The following is an 18960-nucleotide window of genomic DNA, read 5'->3' as shown; positions in this document are numbered from 1 at the left end:
GCACCTGACAGACAGTAGGCAACCTGTTGAAAAAGATTAAACCAAGTAAGCTCTGAGCTATTCGGTTGATCAGTCGTCCAAGGAGAAACTGACAAATCGTCTCCTAGGTACATGAGATAAATCAAAGAGGAACAAACACTCAAAGCTAATACACACTGCCTTTTGGTTTGTTATCTCTGAAAAGGATTCATTCATACTATGGAGTTGACTCAGGTGGAGGTTGCACCATTGCAACTTAAAAACAAATATTTTTGGGGGTCCTTTGTGAATCAGGGAGATCTTTCACCGACCCAAGTGGCTGTCAATATTACAAAAAAAGACGATTGAGTGAGGTTAAGAAGGCTAGCGCTTTTTTGTAACAATCCTTGAAAATTGGACTCTTGCCTTCCGACCAAGGTTTGTAAATTTACGTCGCGATATTCAATAACTAATTATTTGAAGATAATGGGAACATATCACTCCTAAGATAGAGATGGAAAAAGCAATTTGAGCAGTGTAAAAGCTCCACCTTTCGGAAGTCCCGCAGGAAATGAGAAACTTGTGTGAATTGAAAGTTAACGTTCCCTTTTTTTTTGGAACGGACTCTGGGCCGCGGGGGGCAATGTCTTCTTTCATGCGTTGGCAAGCTTATTGTTAATGGCCATTATAATGTCTGATACATTTCGAGGTTGTGACCCAAAGAGTTGGAAATTAAGGAGCAAAGGAGGAATACAAAATAGTACGTGCTCAAGAAAACGAGAGCAAAAATATTTTTGTCAAGTGTCGCCTTCGTGACCATCACAATGACGTTTGATTCCAAATTCTGTCTATCAGAGAACTGAAAATGAAAGCACAAAAGATCCCATGTGAAAAATCATACACAGATCAATCACTCCTCACAAGTTAGGTCATCAAAGCTAAACCTGATGTTTTCAATAAAAAAAGGGAGCGGAAGTCAATGGCGGAGTTGTTTTCCGCGGAACTATTTTTTATTACGTACTCATTTTTACACACCAAACAAAAATCCGTTTTTAACTCTATTCATGTTATGTGATCTAAGTCTTTCCGGTAAAATTTTACTCATCGTTCTCCTTTAGTTACTTACGGCGACGTTACGTGATCAATCGAGCTGTAATTCAACTTTTGGGCACGCAACAATTTTAGAGGGCAGCTGCCCGTGAGCTATCGATCGAAATTTCTCCTCAAAAACGAGACCAAGTAGCAGCTCACTCAAAGGAAAGTCTTTCCACGTAGCAGAATCAATATTCGAGTGAATGTGTAATGCGGAATTATTCTATTTGTTTTTAAAAAGGTGAGTTACAGCAAGATAGTCCCTGAGCCTTTCAAGTGAGAGCCATGTTTATGTCGCCTAAACAAGACAGAGGTGCTCCTTTAATTATTTGATGATCAATGTTTGGACTGCTCAATTAGGCCAACTGAGAAGGATAGCAACAGTTGAAACGACCTTGAGTCTTGTATTCCAAGTTCCAGATGAAATGTTCGGCCGAAAGTGATCTTCTGTGTTTAGAGAGAAGAAAAAGTTGGCACAAGAGGACATGATCATGTTACTACTCTTGTTATTAAGATTGAGTGACTGATTGATTTTGTTCGATGGACTGATTTCTGGATTGTTTGGTTCGTTTCATAATCTATCATCGGTTTCTTTGCTTATCTATTCATCGATTTATTCCTTTGAATTGAATTGTTAATTGTTTGATTGATCGCTTGGTTGAGTGATTGATTCATCAATTGTTTACCAACTTTTATTGGTTGATTTATACCAACATTGTTCAGTCATCCAATATTTTTACCATTTCCTCATTCATTTTTACTTTGAAGAGCTACAAATGGGGCAACCTTATCATGTTCCGTTAGCTGCTTCATGAAAACATTTAAGATGTCTTGTCCACGATCACGACAAAGTGGACACAAAAACAGGCGTTCCTGCATAATTATTGTTAAATAACATAAAAATTAGCAAACTTATTTTCAAGACAGAAAAGTATGGAAAATGACGATTATAGAAAGAGGTCTGGGGTTCCATAATCTTAACCTGGAAAGTAGAAACTTTGCTTTGGGTATCTTAATTGCAACAATTTTCTCAGCCAAAACCAGGAGAGGATAAACTTTATCCTCCCTTGTCAGAACCTTTTCATGGCACAATTGGATAATTTTCATTTTTCACCCGGCAAACCTTTGCCAACCCTTGGGTTTGTAGAAAGGGATAGTTGCGAACACTGGCACCAGTCAACGAGTGAGAACATTCAACAGCAACGAAAGAAAACCCATTCTTGTTTTCTTTTGACTTGGATTATTTATTACTGCAGCAAATTTACAATCAATGTTTAAATTCAATTTACACAATATTTATCTACGAAAACAATGAAGAGATTTCTTAAACTTGTCAAGACTGATACATTGCCATTCTCTTGGTATGCATTGCGATAGGTATATTTTGAGCTTATTGCCTTGAAGAACATGTTTATAAGGATTAATATACAAACACGACTAAGTGGCTTGTCACTATGGTCGGCGAGAAATCAAACAAAAGAAAACCAACTTTTTATCTACACTTTACAAATACCTGGTTGTCCCAGTATGATACAGTCGTATAATGTTTTTTTGTAAACTAATAGTTACAAGTTCATGTCTCGCTAATTACTGTAAAATGAAAAACTACCCCGAAATGCCAAATAAAAGAGAAAAAATTATAGCGTAATCGAAGCCGTGTTGTCACTACACAAAGTGTTACCGAAGTATTGAACATGCTACTTGAACCAGACCACTGGGAGATACGGACTCAGCTTGGTTGTTTGCTCAGTTATTAGCCTGAAAATTGGAAAAAAAAAAGAGTAGAATTAATAACATCAAAATAACTCAAGTTAGTTAGGTTTGGTATGTAATATTTGGGCTTTTTATTGCGCTTTTGATTAACATGCGAACTGTGAGATTCATAGCCAAACTTACGATTTCCTCTCGTGTTATCGTAAATTATTGTACGAGCGGCCATTTTGTAACTGCGAAACACGAAATGGAGCGAGATCCTTTAATTTCAGTCAAGCAAGGAAAATGACTTTTTAAAGCCCGCTTAAACAGCGCGCATGCCTCTTCAAAGGTCTGCAACATTGCTCAGGGTTAGGGTTACTAAATTCAATGTAACGTAAACTTCATTTTCAATTATTCATCAATAATTTCAACACTCGCATGTTAATGAATGCTCATCATGATTGATAAAAAATTATCAGAGATGCAAAATGCCAGCAGACACTAACTCTAAGTGCGGTCCTCTCCTAATCGGCTCCAAAGGTTGGTTATCCTTATTTACAGTCTTAAGATGACAAAAGCGATCATGTCTGTTCTCATGCCAAACACTCTCAGCCACAAAGACGGAGCATTCCAAGATGGTTGCTTGGTTTCGTCTGCGGCACCATTTATACTCTTGAGTGTGAATTTGTGAGAGCACCGTATCCTACCCAAAATTAATCTTAAAACATACACTGAAGTGATAGCTTAAATGGGTAACAGAACTTACCATTACGTAACTGTTAAACGAAATGGTTGGCTAACTATGTCTACTCCTGCAATGTCTGCATCGCAGCCATAAACGACGTTTCCATCCGATCGCTGCACATCCGTTAGAGTGAACTCCAGCTTGCACCCGGTTGAACTGATGGTTCCAGAATAACTAATCCGACCTCTGAGATTCTTCGGAAGCCTCTTATTGATAAACAAAGAAAGGATGCCCTTTGTAACGGTTATGTATTTGTTGGTTACGTGGCCGCTGTCAACTGTTCCCCAGACAAACTCATTAAATTCGATCCAATCCTGTCTGTTTCCAAATTTAAATTTCCAGACAAACGTCACTGAATCATTCACAGCAACATTGACATTGACTGGAGGTGTGGCAGTAAACCGTGTGTTAGAATGGACTGAAAGAAAGAAACAGATGATTTTCAAAGACTGTAAATATAAAAAAGTATTCCCAGTTGGGCTACAGTATCCACTTTGAGTATCACTCTAACGTACTTTCACGTACTCGTCTTGCATAACCAGTTCCATCATTCTTAAAATGCACTGTGCAGTGATCAACAGAGGTGTCACCTGCGAAAACTCAAATTTTAGTGACAACTAGTGGTTTTTTCTTTCTATCCGGGTCTTCAAGGATGTTTTAAGCATGTGAAACTGGCCAACATGTAGACGTTTGGATGTCAATTCCTTCGAATTTCACTACAGGAGAAGTTAGTAGACAATAAACTTTTCTGTTATCTGCTGATCTCTAAATCTTGCTATTAGATCTAAGCTGTCGAGACTCAATCAGGTCTGAAAAGCTCCCCACTCTCAGTCTCTACTTTATCATGATGAGTCATACGTGATAGTTTTCAGAAGTGTTTCATTTATTATGGTCAGCCCCTTTATACCTCAGCTGCCTCTGCAAGCGTTGCAATGTAGCTGATACTGGCGAACTTCATTGGCAGCTGTTTTCTCATCCATCTCATCACGTATTGTGGAATAAACATGTTTTCTTTTACGTAAAATCCCCGTAGAAACTTCGTTTTATTTCAACAACCCAAAACAAAAAAACAAAACAGTATATAAGGAAAACTTACCGCCGTAGACAAGGCCAAAGGTAGAACAAAGCAGAAGAACAGAAGCTCCCAGTGTAAACGACATCTTTGTGCAAGTTTTTCAAATCTCTGAAAAATAAAAAGGAAACGAAATTAATTAGATGAGTTTCTGAACTTTCTTAAATTGATAAAAGTAAAGATCAATACTTGAACGTTCATTGGTCCAAACCCATAAATTTGGGTGGCTACTAATTTTGTCTATGACAAAGACATCATGCATGCCACTTCAGACCACGCACCACACATTTTGTACTTTGAACCCGCGTCACATTTTATACTTTGAACCCTCTATGTTTGCATTTCAAACAGAAACAGAAATAATTTTAATCGTCTTTTAATAGCAGACGGTCGCCTTTTGGATCACTTCACTCGCTTGTATCGAGGATGATGGTAACCAGTTGTACTCTTCGAAATGGAAGGATGTTCAAGACACTGGAAAGTGTGTACGGGAAATTAGTTTTGAAAATCGTGCTTGGAGATGCACAAGAATAACACTGTCTAATGCAACAGGAACCTTACTCAGAGAAGGAAAATGGGTTGCATTAGGTGGAGCTCATAAAAGGACTTCATAAAAATCATTCTGCTGAAAAGGAATGGAAAATTCTCGAGCGAGATATTCTATGATGGAACTTAGAACCTCGCTTAAAGTTTTGAGTACGGCAGGTACATAATTTATGCTCGTACCTTTATTGTGTATTTTTCATACATAGGAATCGTCTTGAGAGAGAAATATAGAAACAATTTTTCATATTTGACAACTTTCGATAATCACCGCACGTCTCTTAAGAATAATACTGTTTTTTTTCATTTGTTTACTAACATAAGTACGCACATGCAGTCAAGTCAGTAAAGTTGTTAGGGAAAAAAAATCTCTGACAGACGGGCGATGATTTTAAATCAATGATTTCGAATAGAAGTTAAATAAGCCTTTCTCAGTCATACATTCAGTGTAGTTTGTGAAGATCTTTCAAACATTATCAGGGTATGAATTGGTCCTCGTTTATGGGTGACCTCAATTACACAATAGACCTTGTGCCAAAAGATTGTAGCGGTGATATTCCCTGCTTTTACTCTCAAATGACTGCATCAACACTTAACTCTGGTCGCTCTAATACACGGTCATAAATTAATGTGTATGATTGCTTACTGGTAGTTATATTCTTAGTCAAATTCCAACCGCTACCTTTATTCTCTTGTAGATTACTGTGTGCGTCATCACAAAATATTTTAAAGATTTGAAAGTCTGGGCACTGTACCAAGGTTAGTCAAAGCACTCTATCTTTTACAAGCAAATTCAATTGACTCTTATTTGGTTACATTTCGTTCTACGAGTTGTCATGGAATCTCTTAAGTAAGGAGCGTAAGGTCGAAGTATTTTTAGGCTCAAATGAGGTTTCAAGAGGTTAATCACAGAGAATTACAGTTTATTGAATTAAGACATCTATCCTAATATCTTTGAATGTTTGATTGCCACTAAAAATGAAACATTCACTTGGTATTTTGTTTGTTTGTGTTTTTTCTTCTGTTTTATGCCATGTTGATTTACTTTTCCATAGGTTCTGTTTTTGTTTGGTTTTTTCCTCGATTAATTTTAATAATTCTTGATATTTCAAGTGTATGCATTGTTAAAAATGTTTTGGTCTCAGTCGTTGACGTGAAATTTGTTCTTGTCTCGTACGTTAGTGAAGTCGTTTCGCCGTTTAGGACACTTACGAAACGATGACTTCATTAATATATCATATTTGCATTATCTTTGTGGTGAAAGCCTATATCGCTGTTTCAGATTTACCGATTTTCTTGAATGGCGAATGAATATTGTTGCTGTCGTATTCCTTCAAATATTGTGGTTTTGACCACAACTCAGGTTAAAACACATAATCGGAGGAAAACTCCAGTAATTTGACAGAAAAGTAAACACTCTTATTATCCATTGAAAATACATTTGTTAATTCATTTCTCACTAAGCTTGGACATGTGTATTACATAACTCGGATGTTTCATCTTTTCTTCAGCCAACACACAGGTTTATTTGCCTCTAGAAACCTCTCATCAGATTAAATCGGACAACATTGTAATGCTATACAGCGAGAAATGCATACAATAAAAATGTATGGTTGCAGATAGCAACGAGATTCGAACTCAAAGTATTTATTTCCTTAATTGAATAAAAGGTCGTTCAACCTTTCTCCTTATTTAAAGAGAAGCGAATACCTCAATAAGCGAAGATAGTGAATTACAACATTTCAAAACGATGTGAACCTAGGACAGATAATTCTCTAACTTTTGGGAAAAAAAAAACAAAGCAAAATATGGAAATGAAAAAATACAAAAAATGGCAAGATAAGGCCCCCCCTACTCATAGCCTTGGGTACCGTTCTCCCCCTTCCACACATCCCCCCCCTCCCAATCTGGAATCTTAATTTCATCGCGGAAGATTTTTTTATTCCGGTGTTTTGTGTTAAATGCTGAGATTAACGAACGAAACGTGACTGAAATCCACCGTGGGTGAGTGACACTTCGTTTTACTGTCAGCAGCAATGCCGGAGACTCCTTAGGGTCACTTACGGCATGTAGCATCAACAATTAAAAATGCGGGTGGTCCGCCATTTGAATCCCACAGGATTTTAATCACCGGATACTTCCTCGACACGAGATCCTGACTGACCACATTTTGATCGTTGCTCACGGCTGTATCTATTTCATTTCTTGTATTTCTTGCCCTTTTCACATGGAATTTTGTTGTTGTATTCCTTACTGACTCAATACTACTCAGCAGTATGAAGGCTATTTATTTTGGCTCAGTATCATTTTCCGTTAAGCTTGTTATTTTGTCTTTGTCGACATTTAACATTATCAATCTTGCCTGGTGGTCGCTCTGAATTGCAAGGAATGGCTGAAGACTCTTCTGAGACAGGCCATTTAACTCTTCCTATACAAACCATGTTTCCTTTTTGCGCTTCGTCTGAAGATGCGTTTTACTGTTGTTTCGAAAGTTGTTTTGAATTTTATCGTTCAAATACAGCTATTTTTGGACGACATGACATTGACCTATAAGTATCTTAGAGCGAAACATTGTTTGCAAGATATGTTGCTAAAATGATACATTTCGCAATTTGTTTCGGCATGTATGTATCGAATTCCCTTGAAGCACATTTGGAGCGACCGGATGTAGAGAGAATGAAAGGAACATAGTGCTTAGAGTCCTCCATAAGGCTAACGGTCATCAAGTTTAGTTACAGAACAAAGTTTGATAAATTTTTGCTTCGAAGAGTTTACTATCAAGGCTTGATCTGAAAGAGACAAAATCTCTATTGTTCTCGTTCCGTTGTTGTTTGGGCAGCGCGCGAACGAACACGCGCACGCTCATAATATGTTATATGTAGTATATATTTTTACAATCTTCAACAAAGACTTTATTTCTCGTGCGTGGCTAATCCTCAAAACTCCACAAAATATGTCCAAAGGCTGTAGTATAAGGTGCTCCATAGGAAACTGAGGATTGAGATTTCTTGATAAAAAAAATCGGAGAATATTCGAGGACGGAACAAATTCCTCCGAAGGAAACTGATCGCTCTGATCGTTCTTCTCGACTTTCTGTCGAGCTTTTATCATTACAGGTAGCAGTTGTCAAAGCACAGGATTCATTCAGCTGTTCAAAACGCAGGTCGTCTTTCAGGTCGAAAACAAAGGAGATAGTTGTGTTCGCTTAATGTACGTAATGTGATCGCCGAGGATGTAGGGATTTTTTTTGCCCTTATCTGACATTAAGGCTATAACTCTAATGGGAAAAAAAGACGACCTTTACATAACTTGGATATGTTCCATTCACGAAAGAAAAGAGAAATAGTTTTACGATGAAAGTGCTATTCATTGGCATCTAAAAAATATCTGGCCTGTCTCAGACACACTTCTTATCTCTCAGGGTCTTTGCAAGAAAAATACCGCGGTGATAATTTTTTCCTTTTACTTTTAAAAAGACTAAGAAGCTACATACAATTCGTTTTTAAGCGTACTTTCGCTCTCGTGGATCATGTACTCTATAGTTTAACCAAAGACTAAAGAAGCAGCCCTAGATTAAATTATTGAATTGCTTTGTTGTGCGTGAGGTTATCCATGTGGGAGTATCCGGGGGCGTGGACAATAATCACGCAACGAATGTACTTGAATAACAAAGATAAACAGAATTACGATCAGATTGACTCATGCCGCAAATGCAAAATTACAAATTAAAGGTGTTTGTAGGTAAGAGAATCTACCTTTTCGAATTTCCTTTGCATTTAGGCAAATAAAAAGAAGAGCTAAAACGGCAACCGGCGATAAATTCTAATTTTCTCTTCGATGAAATAACGAAGGCCAAGAAACTCTTTTAATACGTTTCCACGCGTACTTTTGTTCTCGTGGACAATGTTCTCTAAAGCTAGACTAAAGACTAAAGCAACCGCCGTAGTTGAAGTCATTGCGTTGGTGTTGTTGTGCGTGAGGTAAGCCGTGTGGGAGGAACCGGGGGCGGGGACAGAATTTAATAACGCAACGAGTCCATTTGAATTACGCAGATACACAGAACTACAGTCAGAATTAGTTCATACCACAAATTCAAGCTGTTAAAGGTCTTTAAATGTACTAATATCTTTGTTTTTCAATTTTCTTTGTGTTAAGACAAGTTTAAGTTTATTTAATAAATACTCAAGAGCGTCATCTCAAAAACTCTTTCCACTCGCCGAAAAGCTCTCGCTGTAAAGCATCGTTAAAAGTACAAGTCAAAAGGCAGGCATATCATCGGCAATGTGAATAGACACCTTTACGAGTTCCTTCAGAATCGTGAATTCATATCGGTTTGTAATGCACCGAGATCCAAAGATGACATGTTGCTAAGGAGTGAATCCCTCGCTACGTTGTAAAAGGTTTTATGGTACGAATCAGTCTAGGAGAAGCGTAAAAGCCCCGCTTAAGCCAAAATTCAGTTTTAAAGTGATGGAATTTGAAGTCAGTAAGAGCTCACGTAATCATAAAGCTTTCTTGCTTCGATGTCAACAGCTGGTACACTCAAGTGCGACTTCCCTTTTAGATGCTCAATAATCAAGACATGCTTGACAGTTAGTACATTTCTACTTGTTTCTTTTAGGTACATCCTATGTTTTCATAGATAACATTGCACAGAATTGTAGTCTGGAGACAAGGTGTGTTCTGTTGAGCGTGATTCAAGATGATGTGGGAGGTGTTGGGGGCGGGGTCGACTCAGCTAGATTAATAGAACGTTTTCATTGTGCTTGTCACACACCTTTGAGTAATCAAAAAATGTAACCCTTGCAATTATTTAATCAGATTAGATTTGTGGTGTACATTCAGGTCTGGTAATCACGCGGATTTTCATTTCCCCTTATCTTTTCTGCCTGCATTTATTGGTGCATATGTGGCAGTTCGAAACAATTAATTTGTGACATGAAATGGGACATTTTGAAATGTCGAATGAGTTTGAACACAAATCAGTTATTCAAAGCTCTTTATGTAGAAACTATTGCAAAAAATGACTTGAGGTAGTCCATGAGTTGAGGAATGATTACATCGATTTAGCCCACAAAATTTGCTATTTTTGCATTGCACTACAATCATCTATTTGAACTTGCTCGTCGATACTTTGCCAAGGCTATACGTAGATGAGTCATGAACTTCTAAACCTAGCAGACGAACGTGGCGGATAAACAACCATTGCATCTGGCAGGAGAACGAAGAGTGAAAACTTTCTGAATGAAAAGGGGATACCTACTCATCCTACATTGTTGAAAAGACTGTAGAATGGAAGTCATAACTACTTGTATTCAAACCTGAACAGTAAAGCGTTAGTTTTGTAATTTTTATCGAATTTTTTTTTTTTTGCCTTTTTGATCATTTATTCTGGAACATTCGGCGCCTTCATCGAAAAACTCGCATAACAATTGAGCTCAGAAAGCCGGTCATAATGACTCGTCAGAAATCCAATTATCATACTTATGCTTTCATACTTTTATGCTTTTCGAGGGGTGAATCAACACTTTCACCGTGGGGTTAATGTTTTGAGCCACCGGAATACTGTTGAAATTCGAAACTTTTTTCAGCGCGCTCGCTGGGAAAGATGCCAATGTCAGCCTTTTAGAGGTCTTGGAATGGAGCTCGGTGAATTTTTGTTGAATGTGTCTGCAATGTCTGTTTTTATGTAACAACTAGACGTGTGTATGATGGAAATGCAGACACGATCTTTCGGGGTTCTGACCACAAGCATATTTCAGGGTCTCTTGCTTTAGTGACATCCCCCAGGCAGCTGGTGTATGTTAGCCATCGAGATAAATGATATTGCCATCAACGTCGCAGTAGTTTTTTCTCTTATTATTATTCCCATTATGGAAAAATGTATCATTTTCTAGTTATTGCGACAGGATTCTCGGTAGAGACCACTAGCTTTTTGAAAGGCCAGCTTGTAATCCACTTGCTACGTAATATAGTTCAAGTGAAGATTGAAGTGACTCTGATATCAGCAACATGCTCGATTACTACAAGAAAAGTTGCGTAATATTTGATGTGGGACATAGTGTTTATTTGTCGTGCCCTTTCTTGTTCGTTCCAGTGCATGAAAGGAAAAAGATCAAGACAACAAGATCTCTCATTTTGGTCTTGAAAGAATCATGGTTTCGGGATCAACTTTTTTAAATGTCTTGGAGATGATCTTCTTTGTAATCAAATTAAATTCTTTGTAAATGGAGTAGGAAATTGCTTTGGTCCAGGCTTAAAAACGGCACTCCCTCACGACGATCGCTGGTTCACAACTGATACAGACAAATACCCATTTATTTTCAAAGTTTAGGAAACTGTAGAACCGGATGGATTGAAACTCCCACACATCTTGTTTGGTCGACACATACGAGCTTGCACGAAGTCCTAACAAGTTTTAACATACTCTTTACAAAGAGTGAGGTTTTCGAGCTCAAATCTACCCAGTTGTACGTCATATAACTGTAATTTTTGCGAGTCTACTTGTATCAAAAAATGAAGGGTCTCTTTTTCTTAAGCCATGACAATCGCATTTGATTTCTTTCGTGATAATAGATTAAAGTCTACTAAAATCCACGAAATACCTTTTTTCGTTATCCCTATGTTTGTCTAAAATTGAAACTTTGTTAATTTTGCATCGACTTTTGTTTCGGAGCCAATAGGGATACTGTACATTGACAATAGCTGGCGTTGTTGTTGTTGTTGCGACTGAATTTAATTGTTCTTTGTAGGAGGTTCTGGAGGTGTTGTTCCATTTTATTACAATAATGGTATCACGCTGGTACAGTAACCTTCGTTTGATGGTTAAAAATTGCCTCGATCTTCTCAAGTTCGAGCCATTACTCAAAACAGCTTCCACGAAAATTTGTGCGCTTTTTTGGGTTAAAATCTTATTGTTTTACGAAACTGGGACACAAAAAGGATAAGGCGTGTGCAACGTGACGGGATCGTAACATGACTGGCTCAGTTGCCACGGAGCTCTGCGTTAACTTACAAACAAGGGTAAGGAAGAATCTTTTGAAATTAGCGAACGCATACAACAAATAAACTAAACAATTACAAGATTGCTTACCCTTGACGTTAAAAGCTGCTTGTTCACTCAGAAGTCCAGAAGCTGAACGAAATTACCTGCTGTTGTTGTTGTTACATCCGAATTTATTCGTTTTGGAGGCGTAGCTGGAGGCGGGGTCATATCGTATTACCCAATGATAAGTCTCTAGTGACCGGTCCTCCATCGATTCCTCTTCCTTGACCATGATTGGTTATAGTGAGTTCAATTACAAAATTCCAGTTTTTCTGGCAGGTTCTTGTTTTTCTTATCAATGCCTCTTTGCTTTTTTTTGTCATCGATGATATTTCAAAGTTATTTTGCAAGTTAATACGCAAAATGTGCTGCTCGTCCGGAAACGGCGGCATCTCCGACACCGCACGCAAAGTCGCAGCTTTCCGCGAAATATTTGGGCTCGATAATAGGGCTTCTATAACACTCACATCTTTCATTTTTCGTGAGCATAAACACAACTATATTTTCGTTCCTTCTTTTGCATTTTCTTATGGCACATCGAGTAAATCTAGGGCGTTCCCTCACATTTAGAAGGCAGTTCCCGCCAGGTATGATGCAAGGATCTTACAGAGAAGCTTTATGGGGAATAAAAGAGGCTCGCTCGTGCTGAATTTCTCCTCCTGTTTTTGCCAAATTTACAACAAGGAAAACTGGCATACATACAAAGAACTAACGAGAATTAACCTTCACCTTCTGTACTCATACTGGCCTTAACGATATTAGCAAGGAACGACCTTGACAAGATAATAAATGTGATTTACTATCTACATGTGTCGAGTTCAAATGTTCGCCGCGCAATTTTACTTTCCATGGCTAAATTTCCCCGAGAAGAGCGCCAGAGATCCTCGATTTTCAGCGTTTCTTCTCGTAGTGGTGCACTATTTACCCCACGGGCGTGAAGTGGCCTTTCCCTCAACAGTCTCCCCCCCCCCCTCCAGCTAATCTCCCACGTAATTAAGAGGGACAGGGGATGTTACAACCTGGAGTTGCCGCGTAAGGTTAATCTTAATGTTTGTTAGGAAGATCTGTGACAAAAAGTTAGCCTTCAACATAACTTTGGTTTTCCATGTTGCTCTTATTTATTTTATCCATTTCATATTACAGTATTATTGTTATCAGCGATATGATTTTATTTTCTTGCATATGTTGTCCGAAAAACTCAACCAGACGACGAAAATGTGGGACGACAATTATATACATGTGCCAGAATTTTTTCCATTCTTGTCGAGAAACCCACCTCAGTGCGAACTGTTAAACCACTAATCCTGAAAATGTCGTCTGACAAGGTTAAAAAAACACGTGAGGGGAAATTACAAGTCAAAACAGGAAATCGAATAGATTAGTACAGATTACGAGCCCTAAACGTGTAAAACGAAGAATTTTAAAGTTATCAGACTTGGCTGAATACAATTTATCGAAGTCAACGATAAATTAAAGAACAAATCAAAACCGAGGGAATGTAGATGGCAATAATCATTTGTGTCAATACTTTTTGTGGTGCAATGGTTATAACTGGTGGCCGATTTTTCTAAACCATTACCTGAAAAAAAACCCTTGGTACTTAAAGCTTCCTGAATCATGGACTTGAACTTCACTTAAGTGCATCACTACATAGAACACCCAGAGATTCTAACTAATGCGATGAAAAATTATAATTCGCCGCAAGATTAAACTTGCAGGTATCTGTTTTAGCACTAAAATCTCAAACGCTTACGTGTTTACTGGCCTCCCTTGAGAGAATTTAATCCGCAAACAGCTTGCTCTGCACGAAAATCAGGAATGAAAATCGTCCTGATAAGTCGCTGATATTTCCTCGTGGATTTTTTTCTTTTCCCTAAGCAACTGTTTGCCAGATTACATCGACTTATGTATTTCGTAGTATGCGGAGTTATTTCAATAACAGCATTACTCAGCCTGTAATCTATCTACTGATTGTGCTCAGTTGTAATCACTTCTCAACTTTCGGTAATCGGTATCTTTTAGGGTCATAGTTAGACAAGTTACCTTGACTTTTGAACTCTTCTTATAACCGAAGTAAATAATAAAAAATCAGGTCGGAGAAAGTTTCAGACACTTGCACGCCCGTTTCCTTCGCCGAAGAGAGACTTTTAAGCCACTTTATTGATTTGCCACCAATTTGTCGCAATATTTTTAAAAGGGTTTGAGACGGAAGTTATGAATGTAATGTGTTGATATCTCCAAAACCTCCAGCATTTGCACGCAGATTGTTTTCCGATTATGAGGGTTCGCAACTACGTCCCAAAATGGAACGATTTTACTTTCCCTTTTAACAAGCTAGTTAGTTTCCATTTATTTGGGGTTAACATGAATTTTGAAGATTACACTAAAGTTTTCTCTTTTCATAGAAATGGTGAGATAATAAATCCCTCTGATAGGACATCTAAATTGCTTCAGGATTTAATTAGATTATCATTAATTTTTCAGACGACTGGCAAATTGAACGTCGTTTGCCAGTCTGTGAATTCTCCGCTCTATAAGTGTTAAGGCGATTTAGATACTTGGCAATAATTAGATTAAGCAAAGGAAATTATGCGGTCTTTCTCCAAATCTTATCTTACACAGGTGAATTTCACGCCAAATATGACCATTGTCAATTGCCAATGATGTCAGCCGAGTGGCCTCAGCTTTAAGTAGTTTATCATTCCAGCGCGTCGCAATCGCGTGGTAAATTCCACAAACAAGTATAGACTTCCTCTCGTCAATGTTTTTGTCATCACCGGGGTTCGAAGGCTAACCATGCACATAACTCTATAAACCTCGGTAAATAACCTTGCAAATAGGTTTTGTATTGACCTTGTTTCGAAAAAGCTTCTGTTCAAAGGTTTTTCTATGATTGCGTGTATGTACAAGTCTAAGAAGACAAAGTTAAGTAGCTTTAGCTTCCTACCTCAAACACTTACGTCAACGGACGGTTGGAATCAATTTAAGCCGGAAATGTTCACATACTTGCGCGCTTTACTTTTGCCGTCAGCTTCCGAACCCTAACCCTGACCCTAAACCATACTTTTCAGTTCAATCATTCTTTGACTCAATGGAGATGCATGCTTTAACATGGAGATGTATGCTTTAACATGGAGATGCTTGTTTGAACATGTCTTTTTAAAAGTCCACTCGGTATTTTGTGTCATTGACACGAAAAAAAGCTGAGATCACAGATCAAAATTTCCACTTAAAAAGCGGTTTTTAAAGTATTAAATGTTATAAAAACATAAAGCTTTCCGGCTGAACTAAGACCGCTGGGTGCGTTTCCGACAAGTGAATGCATGTAGATAAATAATTCTCTGCCGGAAAGATGTGCGGAGGAACTGGAATAAAGTAATTCAGGAATAGTGTGGTTGGAAAATAAAAACTATTTGACCACCTAAATCGAGAAGACTATATGACATGAGTAATAATCATGATGAATATTATTGACGCGCTTCCTTTGCGATCGCAATCATCTCGAATTTATTTAATAGCTTAAATCATGAAAACAATGTGACATGAATTATCATCACGCATTACTACGGCAGTTGCCATCAACTCGAATACTGTAACACGCTGATTTTATGCCTAATACGTTTACATTTACCCCTTCTTCGCACCTTGATTTTATGATTGCGCTACATTGAATGGAGGAGGGGGGCATTTTTATCACACTCCACTTAAGTTAAGACTTCATTTGAAGTATTATTTTAAAAGTGGCTACGTGGATGTTATATGTCCACTAATTTTGTCACTGATAGTTCTTTAGCCGCTTATTAACCTGTCTGATACACGCACGTACGTCGTGCTTTGTTTCCGCATTGATTCTGGCCGAAATTTTTCTTGCTCTTCTTCATTTTTTTCTTTTGTTCTCCAGTTCAAGGTTGGTTTTTATTAACGTTTGGAAGTTAACTAAATTTTTTTCCCCTTCATTTTTGTTTCAAGTCATGAAAACATTTAATACTTCGTGACCTCCCTATACGGTGTCTCTGCAACCCTTCGTGTCCCCTTCCCGCCCCTCCTACGCCTTTTCCCCGCCCCCGGATTTGCTCTGCTTCGCGTTTTCATTGGTCAATGAATTTCGCGCCGCCCATTCAACCAAACCTGACTTCCACGTTTTCTATCAGGCTCTTGGCTCAATGGTCCCTTTGTTATTTTCTTATTGGAAATTTTCAATACTTCAGTTTTGGTATTTCAACAAGCATTAGAAATTTGCTCTATTGAAAACTGATATCAATTTTAAATGTCCCTTTTGTGTCCATTTTTATAATTTTTTGTCGGAACCCCTCTCTTGAAGTTTGTAAAGATAGATGTGTTGGAATTGGCAGGTCTTATTGACGCGATCTTGCACCATTTCGCTATGCATTTCTGACCAAATTATGTTTAGTACTTGTTCGATAACAGGCAGAACTGTGGTAAAAGTCACTTTAATTGTTTTTGGTGCCCGTAAAGATACAAATCACCAGTATCATCCAGGACGCAGGTTCAAGTGGGTCAGACATAATAGACAATTACTCTCTAACGCCTCGATAAAAAACGTACCTTAGCTATTAAGACATCTCATAAAATTTAATTATCCTCGTGCGACAAAACAACGGGACGACACTAAGTTAATTAGATATAGTTAACAATATCTTCCTCTTGTCGGCGGAGTTTTTGTCTGCACAAAGAAAACGCTAAAAAGCGCAGCGAGACTATCCCTTCAAGCTTGTCAACAATCTTCCATTCATGGTTGCCATATGTTAGGAAAACGCCAGGGAAGAATTTCTTCATGGCCAGGGATATTCTTTTTGTGTCTGGGAAAAATTTCATCTTCAACAGATGTCAGGGAAAAGTGAAACGTTGAGTAAATATGAACTAACTCAGCTTTTGTCGGCCCTCATCGTGATGAAAGATGCTGATTATTACCTTAATAACTGGGTGAAAAGGATTGTTGTGAGGCTAGGATGGCTGGAAGCCAATATCAGGACTAATGTCAGCGGGTCAGGGAAATTTTTTCAGAGTCAAAAACTTATAGTTGTGACAAACATGCTATTTAGAACAACAAAGCAACCTACAATAATGAAAATAGTTAAGTGCAAGGTTTTTCTTCAGAACAAATTTATGAAATTTTTATCTTCTCTTTGAATAGTAATGAGTTGTATGCCAAAATAGGATGAATGACTCGTGAAATTCCGATCAATGGTGAACCCTGCGCGTAAAAAGCTCTGCCTTTGCACCAATGCTGTTAATTTGCACAAAATGAGCGTCTTCGGAAAAGAAACGAGTACAAATTTTCTACTTCATTTTATGTTGAATAGAATATCGAACAGATAAGATATACCTTGGTTATTTGGATTAAACTAATCCTATTCGTGTACCTCTTTTTTTTTCCCTTTTCTTTTTTTGATAACCTCTCTCCCTTAATTAGTTCCAATTTACAGAGGCTCTGTGTCCAGCAAATCAAATGGAAAACGATTAAAAACAGTCTTATCGGTTACACAGTGGAGAGAGTTGACCATGCGCCTTGAGCAAACGCCCCGCCCTAAGCGATGAAGAACATTTTAATCTTCCTGAGGCCTGTATCTCAAAAGAAGTGTAACTTATAGGGCCTGAAAAGCTAATTTTCGTTATGGATTGGGATAGCGATAGTTTTAAAATTCAAACAATTAAAAGATCATGTAACAAGACAGAATGCACAATGAGCATAATGAGCAAAGAGCCGCGATATTATTCCTTACAATTTCATCTAAATATTAGCATCGAGCCTGGCCGTAAAGTTACTCGTACTTTCGAGAAACGGGCCCCTCAAGGAAATATTTTTCGATCGTTAATTTATCCCAGAACTCCAAACGGTTCTCCTGTCAGTTTCTTGTCAGTTTGCTGTTATCTGTTCTCACTTGTGAGGGAGATGAGGCCTAAATGCTATGCTAACATAACATTCCAACCATACGTTTTATAAACCCGTTTAAATATGTGATACCACCATAGAAAATGATCGGAAATATCTTGTTATTGACAGATGCCACTCAAAGAATACAAAATGACATCATTATGGCTGAGTGGATTTGCAGCAAACATCAGTAGTCCTTGTTCCACAACCTCAGACCGGATAACATTTCATGTAGGTTCACTAGGAGACCTGAAAGACGAGCTTCTTTGAAAATGCCCCTAGTTGCTGCAGGGGAACTGTCTGATGACACTCTGCTGACAATTGAAATAACCGTTGCTAATGACGTCAACATTGGTGAAGCGATCGAGAGTGACATCATTTATGGCGTTCCAGTTGAAACCAATCTCATTGGAATTGAAACGTACGACAGTTCTTAAAAATGAAACCTTCTTGAGGAGAAAAAAGCAAGTCTTGATAAATAAATTATTTATGAACAGTGGTGTCAAGAGTGGTGGCAGATTTTTTACATGTAAATGGGAATTTCGAACAAGGAGAGGGTAACCTTGATTGCATGGGACATCGAAACACAATGGTTATTTGCTGAATAAAGAAAATAGCAGTGAAATCTCTTAAGTGACTCGTCCTATGGATCTTTGTTTTCTTACTCAGGTCAAAGACACGTTCAACTCAAAACAGTTCATTACAGCCATTATCTTATGACTGTAGTGTTTCAAATCTCGTCATTATCTTTAGTGAGTCTTGGGAAACCCGATACTTCATCTCAACCAATCAGATTCAACCTTCCTCCAATCGGACTGGGTCACTCACGTTTTCCCGCGCTTTTGGTAGTGTGCTTATATCCTCTACGAGCTCTCATTGGGGTCCCTGTGGTATTCCATTCTGGCTCGAGTGGC

At 38.1% G+C, this 18960-nt stretch overlaps 2 long non-coding RNA genes across 3 annotated transcripts in view; both read left to right on the top strand.

Moving 5' to 3' along the window:
* The window catches only part of LOC131769184 (uncharacterized), a 32247-nt gene extending 26378 nt beyond the window's left edge, over positions 1-5869 (top strand). The window contains exons 3-4 of one of the 2 annotated variants that reach the window (XR_010717870.1): positions 4949-5267; positions 5804-5869. This is a non-coding gene — a long non-coding RNA (uncharacterized lncRNA). Of the gene's footprint in view, positions 1-4945; positions 5268-5803 lie in introns of both variants that reach the window. The other variant, XR_009339031.2, reaches the window with a different exon arrangement.
* LOC136281563 (uncharacterized) lies at positions 17-2633 on the top strand. Its single transcript, XR_010717871.1, has 2 exons — positions 17-396; positions 668-2633. It is a non-coding gene; the product is annotated as an uncharacterized lncRNA (long non-coding RNA).
* Positions 5870-18960: the final 13091 nt, after the last annotated feature.

Source organism: Pocillopora verrucosa, chromosome 6 (genome assembly GCF_036669915.1).
Source record: "Pocillopora verrucosa isolate sample1 chromosome 6, ASM3666991v2, whole genome shotgun sequence".
In the NCBI taxonomy this organism is placed as follows: Eukaryota; Metazoa; Cnidaria; class Anthozoa; order Scleractinia; family Pocilloporidae; genus Pocillopora; species Pocillopora verrucosa.
The sequence above is the reverse complement of the archived record's forward strand: the minus strand, read 5'-3'. Positions and strand labels throughout refer to the sequence as shown.